The 23,217-nt window shown below is 46.9% G+C and overlaps 1 long non-coding RNA gene across 1 annotated transcript; it reads left to right on the top strand.

Annotated features, from left to right (window-relative positions):
* Nucleotides 1–3,991: 3,991 nt before the first annotated feature.
* On the top strand, nt 3,992–22,355 carry LOC141060571 (uncharacterized). Its single transcript, XR_012222721.1, has 3 exons — nt 3,992–4,051; nt 20,330–20,464; nt 20,871–22,355. It is a non-coding gene; the product is annotated as an uncharacterized lncRNA (long non-coding RNA).
* Nucleotides 22,356–23,217: the final 862 nt, after the last annotated feature.

The following is a 23,217-nucleotide window of genomic DNA, read 5'->3' as shown; positions in this document are numbered from 1 at the left end:
TATGTGTTCCAGCCCCAGTTTCTCCTATGTGATGTACATGCTTAAGCCCCAGTATCCCATGTAATATTTATACTCCAACACTAGCGTCATTTATATGATATATGTGATCCAGCCCCAGCATCTCCTACGTGATGTATATCGTCCAGCCGCAGCATCTTCTATGTGATGTACATGCTCCAGTCCCAGCATCTGTCCAATGTGATGTAAATGCTTCAACAGGAGCATTGTATAATTTGATGTCTATGCTCCAGCCTCAGCGCCTATCCTGTGATGTATATGCTTCAGCCCCAACTTCTCCTATGTGATGTACAGTTGTGTGAAAAGTGTTTGCCCCTTCCTGATTTCCTATTCTTTTGCATATTTCAGATCACCAAACAAATTTAAATAATAGAGATAACACAAATAAAAACAAAATGCAGTTTTTAAATGAACATAGTTATTATTAAGTTAAAAGAAATCCAAACCTACAGGGCCCTGTGTGAGAAAGCGTTTGCCCCCCCCCCTTAAAGCATAAATTAACTGTGGTTTATATCTTTGGGAAGCTGAGTTCAAATTCCCTAGCCACACCCATGCTTGATTACTGCCACACCTGTTCTCAATCAAGAAATCACTCAAATAGGACCTGCCTGACAAAGTCAAGTAGACGAAAAGTTCCTCAAAAGCTAGACATCCTGCTGCAATCCAAAGAAATTCTGAAACAAATGAGAAACAAAGTAATTGAGGTCTATAAGTCTGAAAAAGGTTATAAAGCCATTTCTAAAGCTTTGGGACTCCAGCGAATAACAGTGAGAGCCATTATGCACAAATGGCACACACATGGAACAGTAGACATCCAAGAGGTCACAAAAGACCTCAAAAACAATGATCCAAAACACACCAGCAAATGCACCACTAAATGGCTTAAGAAAAACAAAATTAAGACTTTGGAGTGGCCTAATCAAAGTCCTGACACCTTCATCTGATTGAGTTGCTTTGGCATGATTTTTGTCCCTACAGGTAAGATGGTCTAGCTGAAAATCAATGTTGCCCTCCCGGACAGGTGTTCCAGAGGTAGAGACAAGTTTTTTGTGTTCAAGCAGACTTGCAAACTGTATTTTAAACATCGTCCTCACTCCTCCAGAAATGAGGAGCAATGAGTATCAATTGTGATCTCACTGCCACAAGGAGATCTTCAATCCTGGGATTTCACTATGTCACAGGATTCGATTTGTCTCCAGTCTGTGGAGGGGTTTTTCAGGGCTCTAGCTCTCATCTATGAGGGCTACAGATGAATATGCAAGTGGTGCATTTTTCGTCAACCTGCAGTTCCCTGTTTGTCCTGACAGCAGAGGTGGTTTTGGAGAGCAAAACCGAGGATATTTCTGTTTATTGACAGTGAAGTTGGAGTCAGCATGGTTGATGCTGAGTTTGCTAGAGCTCATGTACTTGCTTGCTGTACTTTAACCAAGCCCATTCCTAGCTTTGCCATCGACTCAGTGCCACTTGCACAGAAAGCTCTCACTCAGATTGTAGATAATGTAAGGCCATGTGCACACGATGCAGATTTGCAGCGTTTCCGCAGCGGATTTTACCGCGCAGAAACGTTGCATATCCGCATTGTGATGTACAGTACCTTTAAAATGAATGAAAAAAAACCGCTGTGCAGACGCTGCGGATTTTTCCGCGAGGTTTTCCTGCGGTACAAAATCCGCAGCATGTTACTTCTTTTGTGCGGTTTTCTATCTCCCCTGTTACCAAATCCGCAGGGGGAAGACCGCAATGGAAAACCGCACAAAAACCGCATGAAAACCGCGTGAAAAATGGAAGAAATCCGCAGGAAAAATGCAGGTCATTTGACCTGCGGTTTTCTTCCATTCTGCACGGAAAAATCCGCAGGGCTCAAAACTCCGTCTGCACTCAGCCTAAGGCTGTGTTCACACACAGCGTTTTTTTAGCCGTATTTTTAGCGGTTTTTCCAATAAAACCACTAAGAATAAGCTTTCCATTCATTTCTATGCATTTTGCACTTTTTGTGCGTATTGATGCGTTCCTTACCCGGAAAAACCGCATCGCGGTAAAAAACGCAGCATGCTCATTAATTTCACGGATTTTTCCACATTTCTGGCTAGTTCCATGCGTTTTGAAAACGAACGGAAAAAAACGCATAAAAACCGCGCGTTTTCTGCGCAGAAAACGCGCGGAAAACGCGCAGAAAAAAAGCGCGGTTTCTGGGAAGGGAGTCAGGTTTCTCAGCAGAAATTTTCTGCTACGTGTGCACTTAGCCTAAGACTGAGGGTGGAGTCGATTCATTGTGAGATAATTCCTTGCTATGTCCTGGACTGTCTTCCCACCCCAATTGTATTGGGTCTTCACTGGTTAGTGAAACATAATCCACTGGTGGATTGGCAAGCCAGGGCATCATTGAGTGGGGAGATTATTGCCATGAGAACTATTTTAAATATTTCCCTTTATACAATCTCTGCAGAAACCTTACCTACATTTCTGTCTGGGTTTGAGGATGTTTTTTCTGAGAGGGGGTGTCAGGATTTGCATCCTCATTGTGAATATGACTGTCCTATTAATTTGACCCCTGGAGCTAAACTACCAAAGTCCAGACTGTATAATTATTATTATTATTTATTTATTTATTTATTTATATAGCGCCATTAATTCCATGGTGCTGTACATGAGAAGGGGGGTTACATACAAAGTTATAGATATCGTTAACAGTAAACAAATTTACAATGACAGACTGGTACAGAGGGGAGAGGACCCTGTCGTTGCGGACTTACATTCTATGGGTATATCTTTCTGGTGCTGAGAGACAAGACATGAAGGATTTCATTGCGGAAAGTCTGGAGAAGGGACATATCAGACCCTCATCTTCGCACGTGGCAGCAGGGTTCTTCTTCGTGAAGAAAAAAGATGGCGGTCTATGTACCTGTTTAGATTTCTGGGAATTAAATAAAGTTACCATCTGAGATCCATACCCTCTTCCTCTGATTCAGGATCTGTTCAGCCAGGTGGCAGAGGCCGAGGCGTTCTCCAAGTTGTATTTAATGGAGGCCTACAACTTGGTTAGAATCAGAGAAGGGGATGAATGGAAAACGGCGTTCAATAACCCTGAGGGTCATTTCGAGAGTGTGGGCATGCCTTTCGGTCCGACAAATGCACCTGCGGTACTTCAGCATTTAATAAATTATATTTTCCATCATTTGGTGGGCAGGTTTGTGGTAGTCTAGCTAAATGATATTTTGGTTTACTCATCTGATATTGAGAGACATGTTAAACAGCTGCTGCAAATATTAAAAGATAACAAACTACATGCCAAGCTAGAAAAATGTGTTTCCGTCGTCCAGGAGGTGCAGTTTTTTGGGTACCTGTTGTCATTGTTGGGTTTTCGGATGGATCCAGCGAAGATCCGTGCTGTCCTTGATTGGGACCATCCCGAGAACTTGAAGGCTCTACATAATTTTCAGGGCTTTACTAATTTTTACTGGAAATTCATCCAGAATTATTCAGCAATTGTGAAACCCCATACTGACATGACAAAGAAGTTTTTACCCCCTACAGAGCTGTTTTGCCACGGCTCCTATAGTTAGTCAACCCGGTGTTTCCCAACCCTTTATTGTGGAGGTTAATAAGTCTGAGGTGGCGGTTAGGGCTGTGTTGTCTCAGGCAGTGGCGGGTCTTAATAGGGGCAGATGGGGCGGTCGCCCCGGGCCCAAGGTTTTTTGGGGGCCCAGCCTGTTAGTGAGAGGCAGGGCCGCTATCAGGGCATTACTGCCCTTACTGCTGTATGGGGCCCGGTGAACAGCAGTACAGAAGGGGGCCCGCAGGTCAGGGGCCCCGCTCCTGTGCTCCTAGCCATCGGGCCCCAAGTGCTGTGCGCTGCGGCCGAAGCGTTGAAGGACCTGTGGTGACGTCATCGTCATGTGATCAGGGGCGGAGCTAATCACAGGCCTTTACCATTGATCAGCTCTGCCCCCTGATCACATGACGATGACATCACCACAGGTCCTTCAGCTTAGATCACACTGCAGCTGTATCTTCGCCGCAGGAGCGCGGCCAGGTAAGAAGAAAGTTTTTTTATTTTTTATTTAATTATTTAAAGCGGACAATATGTTTCCCCGGCAGATTGGAGACATGGGTGAGGCAAGATGGAGATGGGCAGGACTGGAAACATTGGGGTCAGGATGGAGACGGAGCAGGATGGAGAATGGGGCAGGATTGGAGACGGGGGCAGGATGGAGATGGAGGCAGGATGGAGAATGGGGCAGGATTGGAGACAGGGGCAGGATTGGAGACGGGGGCAGGATTGGAGACAGGGGGGCAGGGTGGAGATGGAGGCAGGTTGGAGACAGGGGCAGGATTGGAGATGTGGGCAGGATTGGAGACAGGCAGGATGGAGATGGAGGCAGGATTGGAGACGGGGCAGGATGGAGATGGAGGCAGGATGGAGACGGGGGCAGGATGGAGACGGGGGCAGGATGGAGACGGGGGCAGGATGGAGACGGGGCAGGATGGAGATGGGGGCAGGATTGGAGACGGGGGCAGGATTGGAAACGGGGCAGGATTGGGGACGGGGGCAGGATTGGAGACGGGGCAGGATGGAGACGGGGCAGGATGGAGACGGGGCAGGATTGGAGACGGGGGCAGGATTGGAGACGGGGGCAGGATTGGGGACGGGGGCAGGATTGGAGACGGTCCAGGATTGTCCACAGGTAAAAGTGTGGCCCCCACATGTCAGTGTGAGTGGGGCCCCGGAGGACAAGCTTCGCTCTGGTGCCACAAACTGTGCTGAACCTACTGCCAGCTTTGTAGTAATGCCAGGAGCAGGTGATGCCCTGGGCAGTGCCAGTGCAGAGTGGGGGGCACAGAGGAGCATTGTGATGTGGTGCTGCTCGCCCCCTGTCCTGTGGAACCCTCTGCCCCTCTGGGACCCCCTGTCTCCTGCCCCATGGGGCCACCTGCCCTTGTGATGCCCCTGCTCCCTGTCCTGTGGCACCTCCTTCCCCTGTGATGCCCCTGCTCCCTGTCCTGTGGCACCTCCTTCCCCTGTGATGCCCCTGCTCCCTGTCCTGTGGCACCCCCTTCCCCTGTGATGCTCCTGCTCCCTGTCCTGTGGCACCTCCTTCCCCTGTGATGCCCCTGCTCCCTGTCCTGTGGGACCCCCTGCCCCTGTGATGCCCCTGCTCCCTGTCCTGTGGGACCCCCTGCCCCTGTGATGCCCCTGCTCCCTGTCCTGTGGGACCCCCTGCCCCTGTGATGCCCCTGCTCCCTGTCCTGTGGGGCCACATGCCCCTGTCATGTATGTTACCAGGAACTGATCTCCCAGGAGCACAATGGTCTCTGGTTCTGGAGGAGATCCCCAGATCTATAGATCCATGCACATCGCTCATCCCCAGTACAAGTTGTGATGGCTTCTGGGGTGATGGGCCAGCTGTATTCTCCATGTGGTTAGCAGATCTCATCTGGGGCCACTGATTGTGACACTGCTCACAGAGTTCCAGGCTTCAGTCATTGATTTGTCTGCGGGGGGAGTGAAATACCTCTTTGGTGTGGGGATTCCCTCTCCCATTGTCTTCTCCCTGCGATATTAATGACCTGGTGATGCAGCAGCCGCCTGGCAGAAGCTCGGCATTTTTCGGATTAGATGTCCATTTCTTCTGTGGCTATTGTTTGCCCGCGGCTTTTCCTCATTATGTAAGCCATCTCTGGGCACTGACCTCCATGACCCCGTCACATGACCCCATCACATGACCCCGTCACATGATCAGGGGGCCCACAGAGTCTGAACAGCCCGGGGCCCTGGCTACCCTTAATCCACCTCTGGTCTCAGGGTCCGTCCCCTGGTAAATGACGTCCACGCGCTTTCTTTTCTAAAAAATTTTCTTCTTCAGCTGAGAGAAATTATGACGTGGGTAATAGGGAGCTTTTGCGATTAAATTCGCATTTGAAGAATGGCAACATTGGTTGGAGGGGGCTGTCCATCCTATTGCTATTATCACTGACCATAAGAACTTGTCACATCTTCAATCAGCTAAACGTCTCAACCCTAGGCAAGCTAGATGGTCCCTGATTTTTTACTAGGTTCAATTTTGTTGTCACTTTCCATCCAAGGGTCAAAAATTTCAAGGCTGACGCTTTGTTCCGGAGCTTCCCTGGTGGCGGTGACCATGAGAACCATGCCTCTATTGTTTTTCCTTCCCCTCATCCCTTCTTGTTGCACTTAGTCTTTCCCACACTGTGCGTGACTATATTCTCCAGTACCAGTGTCTCCTATGTGATGTATATGTTCTCATTCCAGCATCTCTCCTTTGTGATATACGTGCTCCAGCCCCTATGTATCCCATGTGACTTATATGCTCCAGCCCCAGCATTTCCTATGTAATGTATATGTTCTCACCCCAGCGTCTCTTATGTGATGTCTATGCTCTAGCCCCAGTATATGCTATGTGATGTATATGCTCAAGTGTCTATTCTATGTGATGTATGTTCTCCAGCATCTCCTATGTGATGTATATGATCCAGCCCCAGCATTACCTATGTGATGTACAGTCATAGCGAAAGTGTTGGCACACTTGAAATTGTTACAGATATTTTTGCAATTACACAATTTTTATTGTACACATGTATATTTCCTTTGTGTATATTGGAAGGACATGAAAAAAAGCAGAAAGAAAAGAGCAAATTGGACATTATTTCACACAAAACCCCCTAAATGGGCTGGACAAAATTGTTGGCACCCTTAATATTATTTGGTTGCACACCCTTTGGAATAAATAACTGCAATCAATTACTTCCCATAACACGTCAACAAGCTTGTTACACCTCTTAACTGGAATTTTGGATCACTCTTTTTTGCAAATTGCTCCAGGTCTCTTATATTTGACTGGTGCCTTCTCCCAACAGAAATTTTAAGATCTCTCCACAGTTGTTCAATAGGATTTAGATCCAGACACATTGCTAGCCACTTCAGACCTCTGCAGATCTTTGGTTCCATCCATTTTTGGGTTCTTCTTGAATTATGTTTGGGGTCATTATCCTGCTGGAAGACCCATGACCTAGGATGCAAACACAGCTTCCTGACACTGGGAACTACATTGGTAATCTTCATATTTGATAATGCGTTGCACAAAGTCAAGGCATCCAGTGCCAGAGGCAGCAAAACAGCCCCAAAACTTTTTTGATCCTCTACCATATTTGACTGTAGGCACTGTGTTTTTTTTTTGTAAACGTTACTCTGTTTTCAGTTATCAGTAGTGTGATGCAAACTTGGAAAATCAGTTGTGAATAGAAGTACAATCACTACCACCTATTTTTTTGGACTATAAGACGCACCCGACCATAAGACACACCTAGGTTTTAGAGGAGGAAATTGGGGAAAAAAAATGAAGCAAAAAATGTGGTCAACTCTGTACTTAATACCTCCTATCCTGGTAAATATGGTCTCCTCATCCCCATCCTGATAAACATGGCTCCTCATCCCTATCCTGGTATGACTATTCTGAATATTAATTTCTCTTAAGTAGCAGCACATGTGACTTTCGGCAGCAGCAGGAAGCCAGTGGCTGACACTGCGCACTACTGAAGACCAATGACTAGTCACTGCTCTCTGCGATGAACAGTCCCGATGAGTGTTCTGGAAGCTGTGCTCTGCTTATGAGCAACGCATGATGTGCCTGCCATGTGCTGCTTAAAAGCATTGAGCAGCTGCTGGCAATGGAGCAGGACACTGCAAGGGAGTGGAGGAAGGTAAGTGTAATGGTTTGTTCTTTTTTTAATCTTTTCTGATGTGGTCATGCATACCAGGACCGGGATGGGGCCAGTCATACCAGAATAAGGATAGGACCAACCATACCAGGAACGAGATGGGGCCAATCATACCAGAATAAGGATGGGACCAATCATACTAGGAACGGGATGGGGCCAATCATACCAGGATGCCAAAAAGAAATGAATATTCATTGCCGTTATTCATTGCCTTCCACGCCCATGGGCATGGAATGCAGTGAATATTCATTTCTCTTTAGCAGCGAAAACAGGAGTTATCTAGAGCCACTGGCTCCTGCTTCTGTGACCCGCTGCTATGCTGAAACCACTCCACCACCTCACACTTTTTCTTTATACTGTTTAGAGGTGCTAGTAAGTTATTATCTATCCATAGTATTTCCACCCTTGAAATTGTTCCAAAAAATTATGTATTTCTCACAGAAATATGCCTCTACTGATAGCACATAAGGCCATGTCCCCTCCCCCACCCATAGCATGTATAACCAAATAACCCTCCCCCTGCACAGAGCATATTTCAGGAGGAAGACTGGGCTGCGGGCACCAGTACTGCACCAGGTCCAGAACTGTCAAGGCTGCGTCCCACGTTGCCCGGGAGAAAGCATAGAGAATCGGACAGACCTCATCATCTGGAAACAGGGGGTGTGGGAAACAAAGAAGTGCACACAGGGATGGCCAGTTTCCCGCCCGTGGTGTCAGAGCAGGTGCGTGCACAGTGTGCTCTGCTCGGTGTGCAGCAGTACCGCAATGTACTGCGGTTGACTACACATGAGCATGCCACTGGGACCAGTGGCAGAAAAAGGGCCGTGAGCTCTGTTAAGCTCAGTGCCCGCTCAGGCATAGGAACATGGGCCATGTGCAGGACTTGCCGTTGTGGCCCTCTTAACTGGACAGCACACCGCAGCTTTCCCTTGATAACAGACTGTATGCAACTCCTCTGACTTTGGCTGCACAAGTTTATGGACTAGGGGCTCAACGGGTAAAACCGGAGACCGCCCGTTGCCACCAGAGGCTTACCGTGAGCTGTGGAACCTCCTCTGAAGACTTTACACAGGCCGCTGCTGGGACTACAACCCTCACTGGACCATCTGAGGCTGAGAAAACCACAGACACGATAAGTATATTGAGTGAACTGCCATTACATTGTCCTTGTTTATTTTTCTCCTATTTGCAATTTAACTGTTTATCTCCCTGCGAGGATTATCTTTACTGTTCAATTAAATTGTTAACCCTTGCACTGCCTTTCTTGCATCACTGCATCCCGCAACCTGCTTACACTTAGCGTAGTCGGCAGGATGCAGTCCACAAGCGCAGAAGTGGCAGACCAGGTGGTCATGGGTGCCCCAAGGGCCAGCTTACCGCTGGAGGGCCACGCTCAGCAATCTCCCAAAGTTAACAGGGAGCAACTTGCTGCTGTGGGACTGGACCGAGCAAGTCAATGGAATGCTGAGGATGCACCCTTTGACACCCGGTATGCAGGCAGAGATTGCAGTGATGGCCCTGGACAGAGAAGCCAGATGTCCTGTTATGTTTCGGCCTCCTGCATGAGCAGAACACTTGCACCAAGGTGTTACAAATTATGGAGGAGATGCAGGGGGACCCCACAGATGTCGGAGAATTGTGCATGTGCTTGTTTAGTCGCATTCAGAGTGAGGGGGAGTCCGTGACCTAATACATGAACGCCTTGCTAGAGATTCATGCGGCAATCAACAAGTGAGATGATGTGGGCGTTGGGCCTCCTGATGTGATTTTGAGAGACCAACTGGTTGCCGGTCTCAGAAGTCCGCTGCTTAAGCAGGCCCTGTGGGAGCGCATGTCTTTCTTAGAAATTGGGGCGGAAGAGCGCGCGTGGGAGTAAGAACAGGGGACAGTAGCTTCGGCAGGGAAGGTCCAGAGTGGGGAGGTGCTCGCTTCGCCCATAGCTGAACCAGATGGGTCAGAGCGATCCGGAAGGAAATACAAGAAATGCAGAAAGAGTGGTCCGACCTCAGAAAAGCCCCCCCTGTGGCTCTGAATCCACCCAAAGACAGAGCTAGCCCTGAGTCCCATTTGCCTCCTGTACCTCACCAGGAAATGGGACAATCCCAAACAGAGAGACAGCCGATATGTTTCAGATGTGTAGACGTTGGACACTATGCCCAAGGGTGCACAAAGCAGGGAGAGGCCGCTCACTCTGCAGCCGTTAACCTAGTAGGCTCCGTGGCCGGGGGATGACACCTGGAACCTGAGCAGCCTAGGAGGAGAGAAGGCAGTCCCGCTAGTTTAATTTCCTTGAGCCCCCTCGTATGGGCCAAAATGGATAGTTGGGCCGTCCGCTGTCTGGTTGAAACTGGTTCCCAGGTGACCACCATGCCAGAAACCTATTTCAAATGTCATTTTTTTCTGAGAAGACATGGCCAGGTAATTAAGGTAACAGCGGCCAATCAATTGCCCATCCCAGTCGCAGGGGTGGTCTGGATGCAGATTACTGTGTGTGGCAAACATGTGGGCCGGAAAGGAGTTATATTAACCCCTGGAGACTCAGGTAATGGCCCACCCGTGACTTTGGGGATGAATGTACTAAAAGAACTCGGGACTCTTCTGATCAGCGAATTACCGATGGAGCTCTCGCCCCTCCCAGAGCAAGGTGTTCCAACAATTGATCTAGGCTGCTCAGGCCCAAGAGACGCCTAGTGAAGGAAATGTTTTGAGAAGAGTGGTGATCCTGGCCGGTGCGAAACTCATTCTACCATCTGAACAGACTGCTGTCGCTGCCTGTAGGAGCTTGTACACCCCTCGAGGAAGTGGAAATCCAGATATAGCTGACAGTACTGGAACAAATACCCCCTTGACTCCTCATTGCCTACACATTGGCTATCATTCATGATGGCAACATAGTGGTGCGGTGTGTCAACCTGGGAGAGGACAATCTTATGCTCTCACCCAAAAGTGAAGTGGCACAAGTGCTGGGCATGCCAGAAGAGCTAATACAACCAGAGGCATTACAGCTAGCAGTGAAACAAGGGGACCCTTGGACCATAGCCATTACCATGTCCCCGGAGCAGTCATCTGGGGGTATGAAGGAAGGGCGTCTAATCCTAGAGCAGATGCGGACTGGACTGATGGAACTCTCACCCCAGCAGCTGCAACAGGTGGAAGCTGTGCTGGAGCATTACCAAGACATCTTTGCCTGTCACGACGATGACTTCGGGTGTACCACAGTCATAACCCATGAGATAACTACGGTAAGTGCCGCACCCATCCGTGAGAGATACCATCAGATCGCGCCTCAGATGTCCCAGGAGGTGAAAGAGATGTTGGTACATATGCTGCAGAATGGAGTCATCTGGGAGAGTCAGAGCCCGTGGACAGCTCCCATCGTTCTAGTTTGAAAGAAAGATGGAACCCTGCATTTTTGTGTTGACTACAGGTGACTGAATGCCTGTACAGTGCGGGATTCATACCCCCTACCAAGAATTGAGGAGTTGTTGTCCGCCTTGGGGAAAGTGAAGCACTTCTCTTTCCTAGATCTGGCCAGTGGATATTGGCAGGTGCCCATCGCTGAGCATGACTAGCCGAAGACAGCATTCATACTGCCCATGGGACTATTTGAATTCAATCAAATGCCTTTTGGCTTGACTAATGCTCCTGGCACGTTTCAGCTACTGATGGAGAGATGTTTGGGAGATTTGAATTTTGAAGCTACCCTCATCTATCTGGATGACATCATCGTCTATGCAGCGACCTTTGAAGAGCATCTCCGGCAGTTGGAGCAAGTGTTGAGTCGATTACAGAAGCACGGCCTAAAAGTGAAGCCCCAAAAATGTCACCTTTTCCCCAAGCAAATTGACTACCTGGGACACATCAAATCCGCTGAGGGAGTGAGACTGGAATGAGAGAAAATAGCGGCGGTACAGGACTGGCCTACCACGAAAACAGTGAAGGACATTTGGGCCTTTTTGGTGCTCACTGGGTACTACCGAAAATTTGTGAAGAACTTCACCCAAATTGCTAATCTGCTGCTGGAGTTAGTAAAGGGAGTGCTGCACAAAGAATCACACCTTCCAGTGGGGAGATTGCCAGGAAGAAGCCTTCCAATCTCTAAAGATGGCCTTGACTGAGGCCCCGATATTGGCCTGTTTAGACTTCTCTCAGCCCTTCATCCTTCACACCGATATGAGCCTACACGGTCTAGGAGCTGTACTGTCACAAATGCAGGATGGGAAAGAACGAGTGATCGCCTACGCAAGCCGGTCCCTTCATGACTCAGAACGGAAACCAGATAACTACAGCTCCTTCAAGCTAGAATTGCTGGAGCTGGTGTGGACAATGACTGAAAAATTTGCAGAATACCTGTCGGGGTCCGAGGTCTAAGTGCGCACCAACAACAACCCACTGGCCCACCTAGAAAATGCAAAACTGGGATCCTTGGAGCAGAGATGGGTGGCCCACATGGCGAAGTATCGGTACTAGATTGCGTACCGAAAGGGGGCCGAGAATACATGTGCTGATGCTCTGTCAAGAGTGACCCCTGACCAATCTGGACACAACCGAGATAAAAAGCTGGAGGCAGAAGAGATTCCTGGGTTCCGGGGCCTCGCCAGGACGATGGCGGCGATGCAGGGACAGATTGGGGAGGCATCAGGAGAACAAGTGCTGGGATGACCTCGGGACCACTGGGTGTGACTCCAGCAGGAAGATAGGGAATTTGCCCAGCTAAGACAGTGGGTGGCCTAGAAACGACTCCCTAACAGAAGTGAAAGAGATGCTCTGTCCCTGGGAACGCTGCAGATTCTCAAGCAGTGGAAGAGGCTCCAGTTGGAAGACAGCTTGCTGTATCGGAAAGTGCGGTTGGTCCAGGAGTTGGGGGTTACCTGGCAAGTGGTACTCCCGGAAAAGTTGATCAGTGTGGTAGCTACAGAGGCCTATGAGAGAGGGGCTCACTTTGACCCGGAGAAGACATGCCAGTGGTTACAGAACTTGGTCTACCACCCCTGATTGAAAGTTGCAGTAGAAGAGGCCTGTCAGCAATGTCGGAGCTGTGAACTGGTTAAACCTCCAGAACAGAGAACCTCTACACAGACGATCGTGACTTCGGCCCCCTTAGAGTTACTGATGATCAACTACTTGATCGTGGGCCCAGCTCATCTGGGGTATGAACACTGCTTAGTGATGACCGACCACTTTACCAAATTTGCTGTGGTGACTCCCACTCAAGATCAGACTGTTGAGTCGGCTGCACAGGCTATTAGTCGAGATTCATCCAGGTGTACGGCTGTCCGAAGAGGATTCATTCTGATCAGGGCGTTTGTTTCCAAGGCCGAGTAATGGAGGAGCTGCACCATCTGTACCAGATTGAGAAGTCCCGGATGACACCCTGTCATCCCCAAGGGAATGGAGCCTGTGAGTGCTTCAACTTGACGCTGATCCAGATGTTGAGAACATTGGAAGAAGACAGGAAAGCCCGCTGGCCTGAGTACGTGGCTGAACTGGTCTGGGTGTACAACAATCGGATGCAAAGTACGACCGGATATACTCCGCATACCCTGATGTTCGGGCGAAAAGGACAGGAAAGTACAGAGTTGGAATTTGATCCAGCAGAGGACTACCCATGGATGGGGATGTCTTCCTGGGACCGAGAACATCGACACCATTTGCACACTCTTCATCGGCTGGTGCAGACTAGTTTTCGAGAGCTTGAGCATCATGAAGTGGGACCTTTTCGAGGGACAGCTCTCAAGGCCAGAGACCGTGTGTTGTTCTGAGATGAGCGACCTCAAGGCAAGTTGGAACACTGTTGGGAAAAGACTCCTTATTGGATGAAATGCCGAGTTGGAGTCCCATCTATAAAATTCAACCCGAAGGGGAAGAAGAGGCGCCTACCCAAATAGCTGACCGAAGTATGTTGCGTCCTTGCCTGTCCCAAGACCCCGAAGACGGGGAGAGAATGCCAAGTGATCCTACAACGCTCACCCTACGATCCCTGATTGTGATGAAGAGGAAACATTTGTCTCGTTACCTGAAATGGATAGCTTATTGCCCGTTAGTCCAGAGGAGGTATGCGGGCCCGAAACTCCAGAGATGGCTGCTCCAGAGAACTCAGGCATACCCCCGTCCTCCAATGGCCAAACTTGGAGCGCGCAGATATATGAGGCCTGGCACGGAGATACCACACTGCCAAGTATGTGACCTGTTTTGTTTTTTTAAATGCAAAATAGTGCTGTATATAACTAGAGTGACAGACAGCAAAAAAAAAAAAAGAAGAAGAATTTGGGCCTAAAATGCCTAAATTTTTAGCACACGGATGTATGAGGCGTGTCACAGATATAACACACTGAAAAATATGTGGCCTGTTTTGTTTTAAAATGCAAAATAGTGCTGTATATAACTAGAGTAACAGACAGGAACAACACTGGAATACCGGCCTAAAATGCCCAAACTTGGAGCACGCAGATATATGAAGCCTGGCACGGAGATATCACACTGCCAAATATGTGGCCTATTTCTTTTTTAATGCAAAATAGTGCTGTACATAACTAGAGTGATAGACAGCAAAAAAAATGGAATTTAGGCCTAAAATGCCCAATTTTTTAGCACACGGATGTATGAGGCGTGTCACAGATATACCACACTGTAAAATACACTCACTGGCCACTTTATTAGGTACACCATGCTAGTAACGGGTTGGACCCCCTTTTGCCTTCAGAACTGCCTCAATTCTTCGTGGCAGAGATTCAACAAGGTGCTGGAAGCATTCCTCAGAGATTTTGGACCATATTGACATGATGGCATCACACAGTTGGCGCAGATTTGTCGGCTGCACATCCCTGATGCGAATCTCCCGTTCCACCACATCCCAAAGATGCTCTATTGGATTGAGATCTGGTGACTGAGGAGGCCATTTGAGTACAGTAAACTCATTGTCATGTTCAAGAAACCAATCTGAGATGATTCGAGCTTTATGACATGGCGCATTATCCTGCTGAAAGTAGCCATCAGATGTTGGGTACATTGTGGTCATAAAGGGATGGACATGGTCAGCAACAATACTCAGGTAGGCTGTGGCGTTGCAACGATGCTCAATTGGTACCAAGGGGCCCAAAGAGTGCCCAGAAAAAATTCCCCACACCATGACACCACCACCACCAGCCTGAACCGTTGATACAAGGCAGGATGGATCCATGCTTTCATGTTGTTTACGCCAAATTCTGACCCTACCATCCGAATGTCGCAGCAGAAATCGAGACTCATCAGACCAGGCAACGTTTTTCAAATCTTCTACTGTCCAATTTCGATGAGCTTGTGCAAATTGTAGCCTCAGTTTCCTGTTCTTAGCTGAGAGGAGTGGTACCCAGTGTGGTCTTCTGCTGCTGTAGCCCATCTGCCTCAAAGTTCGACGCACTGTGCGTTCAGAGATGCTCTTCTGCCTACCTTGGTTGTAACGGGTGGCAATTTGAGTCACTGTTGCCTTTCTATCAGCTCGAACCAGTCTGCCCATTCTCCTCTGACCTCTGGCATCAACATGGCATTTCCGGCCACAGAACTGCCGCTCACTGGATTTTTTTTCTTTTTCGGACCATTCTCTGTAAACCCTAGAGATGGTTGTGCGTGAAAATCCCAGTAGATCAGCAGTTTCTGAAATACTCAGACCAGCCCTTCTGGCACCAACAATCATGCCACGTTCAAAGGCACTCAAATCACCTTTCTTCTCCATACTGATGCTCGTTTTGAACTGCAGGAGATTGTCTTGACCATGTCTACATGCCTAAATGCACTGAGTTGCCGCCATGTGATTGGCTGATTAGAAATTAAGTCTTAACACACAGTTGGACAGGTGTACCTAATAAAGTGGCCAGTGAGTGTATGTGGCCTGTATCTATTTTCTGGGGGGTTCTGCAAAATGGTGTCAAGAAATTGTGCAAGACAGTCAAAAAAATTTCTACTCTACCGTACCGCATAAAAATGAATGATTTCTCTGCACACTCAAAAGTGATTTTGGGACCCCTTTAAAATTGCTGGATTTTCATTCTGTGCTAGGGAAAGGATCTGGCTGTATTGTGCAGTGTCAAAAAGCAAATGGAGAAAAAAAGGGCTCTGGATTGCTTTGCAATAAAATAATCTCTATTAACCTGGCAAAAAAATTTTTCCTAGCCAATTATACCTGGGGCTAGGTATATACAGTCAATATATCATATAGGTAGCAGCAGCAGCAGATAGTAATGGAATGGACCCTCTTGATGTATGCAATGATATCTATATACACACATACAGTCATAAGTAAAAGTTTGGGCACCCCTATTAATGTTAACCTTTTTTCTTTATAACAATTTTGGTTTTTGCAACAGCTATTTCAGTTTCATATATCTAATAACTGATGGACTCAGTTATATTTCTGGATTCAAATGAGGTTTATTGTACTAACAGAAAATGTGCAATCTGCATTTAAACAAAATTTGACCGGTGCAAAAGTATGGGCACCCTTATCATTTTCTTGATTTGAACACTCCTAACTACTTTTTACTGACTTCCTGAAGCACTAAATTGGTTTTGTAACCTCATTAAGCTTTGAACTTCATAGCCAGGTGTATCAAATCATGAGAAAAGGTATTTAAAGTGGCCACTTGCAAGTAGTTCTCCTATTAGATTCTCCTATGAAGAGTGGCATCATGGGCTCCTCAAAACAACTCTCAAATGATCTGAAAACAAAGATTATTCAACATAGCTTTTCAGGGGAAGGATACAAAAAGTTGTCTCAGAGATTTAACCTGTCAGTTTCCACTGTGAGGAACATAATAAGGAAATGGAAGAACACAGGTACAGTTCTTGTTAAGCCCAGAAGTGGCAGGCCAAGAAAAATATCAGAAAGGCAGAGAAGAAGAATGGTGAGAACAGTCAAGGACAATCCACAGACCACCTCCAAAGACCTGCAGCATCATCTTGCTGCAGATGGTGTCACTGTGCATCGGTCAACAATACAGCGCACTTTGCACAAGGAGAAGCTGTATGGGAGAGTGATGCGAAAGAAGCCGTTTCTGCAAGCACGCCACAAACAGAGTCGCCTGAGGTATGCAAAAGCACATTTGGACAAGCCAGTTACATTTTGGAAGACGGTCCTGTGGACTGATGAAACAAAGATTGAGTTGTTTGGTCATACAAAAAGGCGTTATGCATGCGCTGTATTGTTGACCGATGCACAGTGACACCATCTGCAGCAAGATGATGCTGCAGGTCTTTGGAGGTGGTCTGTGGATTGTCCTTGACTGTTCTCACATTTTCTGTTAGTACAATAAACCTCATTTGAATCCAGAAATATAACTGAGTCCATCAGTTATTAGATATATGAAACTGAAATGGCTGTTGCAAAAACCAAAATTGTTATAAAGAAAAAAGGTTAACATTAATAGGGGTGCCCAAACTTTTACATATGACTGTATAGTGCCTGCAGGCCTTGCACTGATATGTATAGAGCGACACACACTCCCCTGCCTACCTAACACTGCAACCTATATTCTCCGGAATTAATCTTTAGATGGACTGTTGGTTTAGCTGGATTTGAGTAGTTTAGGATGGTAGACCCCACACTGACTAATAAATCCCCAAATCTGACCCTATCTCGGCAGCAGCTCTCCCTACACTATCATTCCGGAGCTGAATGCGCCAAGCAGGGCGGTGTCCGGTCTCTTACACCCCTTATGATGCTGTGCGCCTAGCCAATCACTGCAAGACCACAATGATGGCTGCGGCGTTACAGTGCCTGGCATACAATCTCTGCATGGTGATTGGGTCTCTAAAGACCGCCAAAAATGCAGAGTGGAGTCCCGATTTCCCGCCGAGTTATCCCGGAAATGCTTGGTGCTTGCTGAGTACACCGAGTACAGTGATACTCGGGCGAGTAATGAGTAGTGGCGAGCATGTTGGCTCATCACTACACCTAACCAGGTAACTCTGATTACAACTATAGTGGCACACCCTAATAGTGGATGTAGGAGAATCTCAGCAGATGACAGCACTGTTACTGAAAATAATCTCTATACAAAGACCAACACTGATATTACTGCAATATATTCAGGGGCAGACATACCGTATGTGCAGCCGGTGTGGCTCCATCGGGCCCAGAGGTGGAGGTGGGCCCCTGCAGGGCGGCTAATAATGAGGGCAATCTGACCTGTTTATCCGGGCCCGATGCTCAGGGGGTGAGCTCCTGGCCAGATTGCCCTCATATGCGGCGTGCAGCGATTGATCCTGCCCACGCTTCCAGTCACAAACAGCGTGGCTGGATGATGTCATCATTCAGCGCGCGGCTGTACCAGATAGAGGGAGCTGCCGGCGACAGTAATGCTGTGGGAGAGTATGCAGAGAGGTGAGTGGTGCTGTGTTTGCGTGCATGTGTGTTTTGGTGGGTGGGTGTAGAGAAGAGTGGTGATGTGTGTGTATGTGCATAGCGCTGCGGGGGTACGTGCAGAGGGGTGCTGTGTGTGTCTGTGTGTGTAGGTGGAGGAGATGGCAATGATGGGGGTGATGGGGAGGGGCAATGATGGGGTGGTGGGGGAGAAAGCAATGATGAGGTGGTGGAAAGGGCAGTGATGGAGGTGGTGGGGAGAAAGCAATGATGGAGGTCGTGGAAAGGACTATGATGAGCGTGGTGGAGCAGAAGGCAATGGTAGTGGTGGAAAGGACAATGATGTTGGTGGAATGGGCAATGATGGGGATTGTGGGGGAGGAGGAAATGATGGAGGTGGTGGAAAGGGCAATGATGGGTGTGGTGGGGGAGAAGATAATGATGGGGTGATGAGGGGAGAAGGCAATGATGGTGGTAGTGGAAAGGACAATGATGGCGGTGGTGGGAAGGAGGCAATGATGGAGATGGTGGGGAGAAGACAATGATGGAGGTGGTGGAAAAGGAAATTATGGGGGGTGGGGGAGAAGACAATGATGGGGGTGGGGAGAAGGCAATGATGGAGGTGGTGGAAAGGGCAATGATGGGGTGGTGGAAAGGGCAATGATGGGGGTGGCTGGGAGAAGGCATTGATGGGGTGATGGAGAGGGCAATTATGGGGTGGTGGGGAGAAAGCAATGATGGAGCTGGTGGAAAGGGCAATGATGGGTTTTATGGGGAGAAAGTAATGATGGAGGTAGAAAGGACAATGATGGGGGTGTGGGGGAAAAGGCAATGATGGTGGTAGTGGAAAGGACAATGATGGTCGTGGAAACCGCAATGATGGGGGTGGAGGAAATGATGGAGGTGGTGGAATGGGCAATGATTGGAGTGGTGGGGGAGAAAGCAATGATAAAAGTGGTGGAAATGGCAATGATGGGGTGGTGGGGTAGAAGGCAATGATGGAGGTGGGGAGAGGGCAATGATGGAGGTGGTGGAGAGGGCAATAATGGGGGTGGTGGGGGAGAAGACAATGATGGAATTGGTGGAATGGGCAATTATGGGGTGGTGGGGGAGAAGGCAATGATGGAGGTGGTGAAGAGGGAAATGATGGGGTGGGGGAGAGTACAATAAAGGGATGCAGGGGAAGGAGGACAATGAGGGGTGGGGGATTGGGATGGGAGGAAGGGGAATTTACAATGAACATAGGCACAGGAGGAGGAAGATATTATTATCGCTTATGTCTAACACAGTCCATTAGTATACAGTATACTCACTTATTATACAAAGCACAGTCCCTTAGTATATATTGTGCTCACTTATTATGTCTAAGGCTGCTTTCACATTTCCATCAGTGTACGGAGCTTTTCATCCGCAGCAATCCGCATGTGTCATGTTTCCCTATCTTTAACATGGTGTACGCAGGGACATGCGTTTGCATGCGTTCACATGAAAACACGTATGCATGCGTCATTTTGCAGTGTGCGGCGGGGTCCAGCGAACACATCATGTTGCATTTTTCGAGGCGTCAAAAATCCCTGAAATATGCGCAGGCATGCGTATGCAGATGAGTGCGTTAAAAAAATTAACGTCTATGGAAATGCATGCGTATGCAAGGACATGCGTATGCATGCGTTTGAAATGCATGCGTTTTTCAAATAATCATGTCCGGGAAATGAGACACGCCCATTGAGTGTGGCTTGTGTCAAGGAAATTCTCCGAACGCATGCACCGAAAAACGCAAACGCATGCAAAAAAAAAAGCATGCAAGCGCAGCGTTTTTTTGCCATCATGCGTAAGCTGATGCGGATAAAAAACAATCCATAAACATGCATTTGTATGCGTTTTGACATGCGTTTGCGCATGCAGATGATACACTGCGCACACAAACGCTAATGTGAGCCTAGCCTAACTCAGTTCCTTAGTATATAGTGTACTTACTTATTATGTATAAAACAGTCACTTAGTATATAGTGTACTCACTTATTATGTATAACACCATCCTTAGTTACATAATTTTCTCTTTCATTATGTATAACACCGTCCCTTATTACGCACCATCCTTTCTAATTATATATGGTGTCGTCCCTTATTATATAGCTTCCTCTGATGTTATCTACAATGCTGTCTCTTTTATTCCTGTTATTTTTGTTATTCACAGCGCCCTCTTTTATTACATTGTCCCCTCTCTTTTTAATGTAGATATAAAATAACTGCTGATGGAGCAGCCAGGCAGCCGGTGACCAGACGACCAGTCCATCAGCTCCTCCATTAGAACATAAGCTTTCCCATGCTCCATCAGCCATCATTGCATTATACAGCTAACAAGATAGGACGGTAGGTAATAAAAAACAGGGCACTATATAATCCAATATGCAAGGGACAGTGCTGTACATAGCAAGAGAGGGCACTGTATAATAAGGGATGGCAATACACATAGGAGACTATCTGATATATACATGTATGTGTGTGGCTCTCTCTCTCTCTCTATATATATATACAGTATTTATAAATATACCGTATATATTTTTATATATTTATATATATAGCTTTGTGGCCATAAAAAGAGGGGGGCCCAGAGACATTTCTTGCACAGGGGCCCCAAGCTGTCAGTGTCTGCCCCTGCATATGGTGACCATTTAGTGGTAGATACCAATGCTGCAGAACATGTAAGAGATAGTACAGTTACAGACAGTGAATTGCAACTGACATTCTTTCTTTCTTTTTTCATTTACTTTTCCAGTCTTGTCCTTCTGGTCCAGATCTATATGACAACTTCTCAAGCAAGGATTCAGATGCAGAGATTACAACAAAGACACATCTGATTTCTCACATTTCAGGCATCGTCTCCATCTATCCTCAACCTGCACAATTTCCTTATCCTGCTGATATCCCAATACTGAGCCGCTGCTGCCATATGTGTCCCTATGACTGCACCTACTGTGTGGTACAGTGTGACCTCCTGATAGTAAAACAAACCTATAGAATATATTAATGCCCTGTGCATGTGCCCTAGAAAAAAGTGCACACATTTTGCCAGCTAGAAAGTAATAATGCCTTCTGTGTACCCCTTTGACAGTCACAATAATCAGAGTGCCCCTTTAACAATAAGTGCCCACATAACATTTAATAATGTTCCAAGTCTCCCCTATACAGCTCCCCTCTACACAGTATGATGCTCCCCTATTCACAGTACAATATGCCCACAGAGTATATTGTCTCTTTTGGAGACCCCAAACTGTTTGATGGCTCCAACACTATATAATGGCGCCTACACTGTACAAAGACCCCACATTAGTTCCCACACTGTATGATGGCCCCGTCACTGTAATCTCCACACTGTATGATGGCCCCCACACTGTATGATGACCCCCTAAATAGTCTTCATATAGTTTAATGCACTCCCCATAGTCCTCCGTATAGTATAATGCACTGCCCATAGGCCCATAGGCCTCCTTTTAGTATAATGCATTCCACAAAGGCCTCATATAGTATAATGCATCCCATAGGACTCCATGTAGTATAATGCACTCCCCATAGGCCTCCATAAAGTAAAATGCGCTCCCCATAGGTCTTTATACAGTATAATGTGATCCCCATAAAAAATACAATACTCACCTCTCCTCTCCTCTTCGTTTCCCTGCTACTCCGAGTGCCAGTTCATCTCAAAACAGCGGACGCCATATATTGATGTCGGCATCTAGCCGATACAGTTGAACTTGCGATGATGGGAGGGGGGCCCGGTGCGAGCACTGAACTCCCACCCTCCAGCTCAAGGGCCCCATAGCGGTCGGGTGGCAGTGCAGGGAGATTGAGCCTTTGTCATAGAGTGTAACTGTAAGGGCACACTGCACACGTCGATACAGTTGCAGTAGTGTAGTTTCGGGTGGGCCCTGCAGAATGCCCCCTCTGCCCTCCTGGTAGCTATAGTACTGATGCAGAGTAAGAGTTAGAAGAGCCTAATGCCACATACAGAAGGGAGAGACATGTACAGGTGGCTGCATGATGGCACACATAGCGATAGGACTCAGAGAGCCGATGTATGATGTTCTATGAAGTGATGTTTGTCAGATCTACAGTATCTTAGAAGCTAAGTGAGGATAGCTCCACATTGGCATGCAGTTGAGCCTGCCATGTTTCTTTTCAGACTCTTTTTATAGCTATGTATGTACTAATGAAAAACTGTGACATTGCAAACATTGATTCTCAAAGAAGAAAATTAAAAGAAAGCAGCATACCAGAAGTCACTTTTCCTCTTTTGTCTTATGACAGTTCGAAATGTTGTTTTGTGCCATATTCTTCAAAATTGCCCACGTGGTTTATCAATTTTATGCAAAATGAGAAATTGAAAATGTTCTTTATTTGTGTATTTAACCCCTTCACTACCAAGGGTGGTTTGCATGTTAATTCCCAGGCCAATTTTTACAATTCTGACCACTGTCCCTTTATGAGGTAATAACTCTGGAACACTTCCATGGATCCCGGTGATTCTGACATTGTTTTCTCATGACATATTGTACTTCATGTTAGTGGTAAAATTTCATTCATATAACTTGCGTTTATTTGTGAAAAAAAGGGAAATTTGGCGAAAATTTTGAAAATTTTGCAATTTTCCAACTTTGAATTTTTATGCTCTTAAATCACAGAGATACGGCACACAAAAAACTTGATAAGTAACATTTCCCACATGTTTACTTTACATCAACACAATTTGGGAACCAAATTTTTTTTTTGTTAGGAAGTTATAAGGGTTAAAATTTGACCAGCGATTTCTCATTTTTACAACACCATTTTATTTTTACAGACCACATCACATTTGAAGCCACTTTGAGGGGTCTATATGATAGAAAATACCCAAAAGTGACACCATTCTAAAAACTGCACCCCTCAACGTGCTCAAAACCACATTCAAGAAGTTTATTAACCCTTCAGGTGCTTCACAGGAATTTTTTGAATGTTTAAAAAAAATGAACATTTAACTTTTTTCACAAAAAAAATTACTTCAGGTTTAATTTTTTTATTTTACCAAGGGTAACAGGAGAAATTGGACTGCAAAAGTTATTGTGCAATTTGTCCTGAGTACGCCGATA

Source organism: Dendrobates tinctorius, unplaced genomic scaffold, assembly GCF_039654945.1.
Source record: "Dendrobates tinctorius isolate UK_male_01 unplaced genomic scaffold, ASM3965494v1 ptg000241l, whole genome shotgun sequence".
In the NCBI taxonomy this organism is placed as follows: Eukaryota; Metazoa; Chordata; class Amphibia; order Anura; family Dendrobatidae; genus Dendrobates; species Dendrobates tinctorius.
Note: the sequence above shows the minus strand (reverse complement) of the source record. Positions and strands in the feature narration are given on the sequence as shown.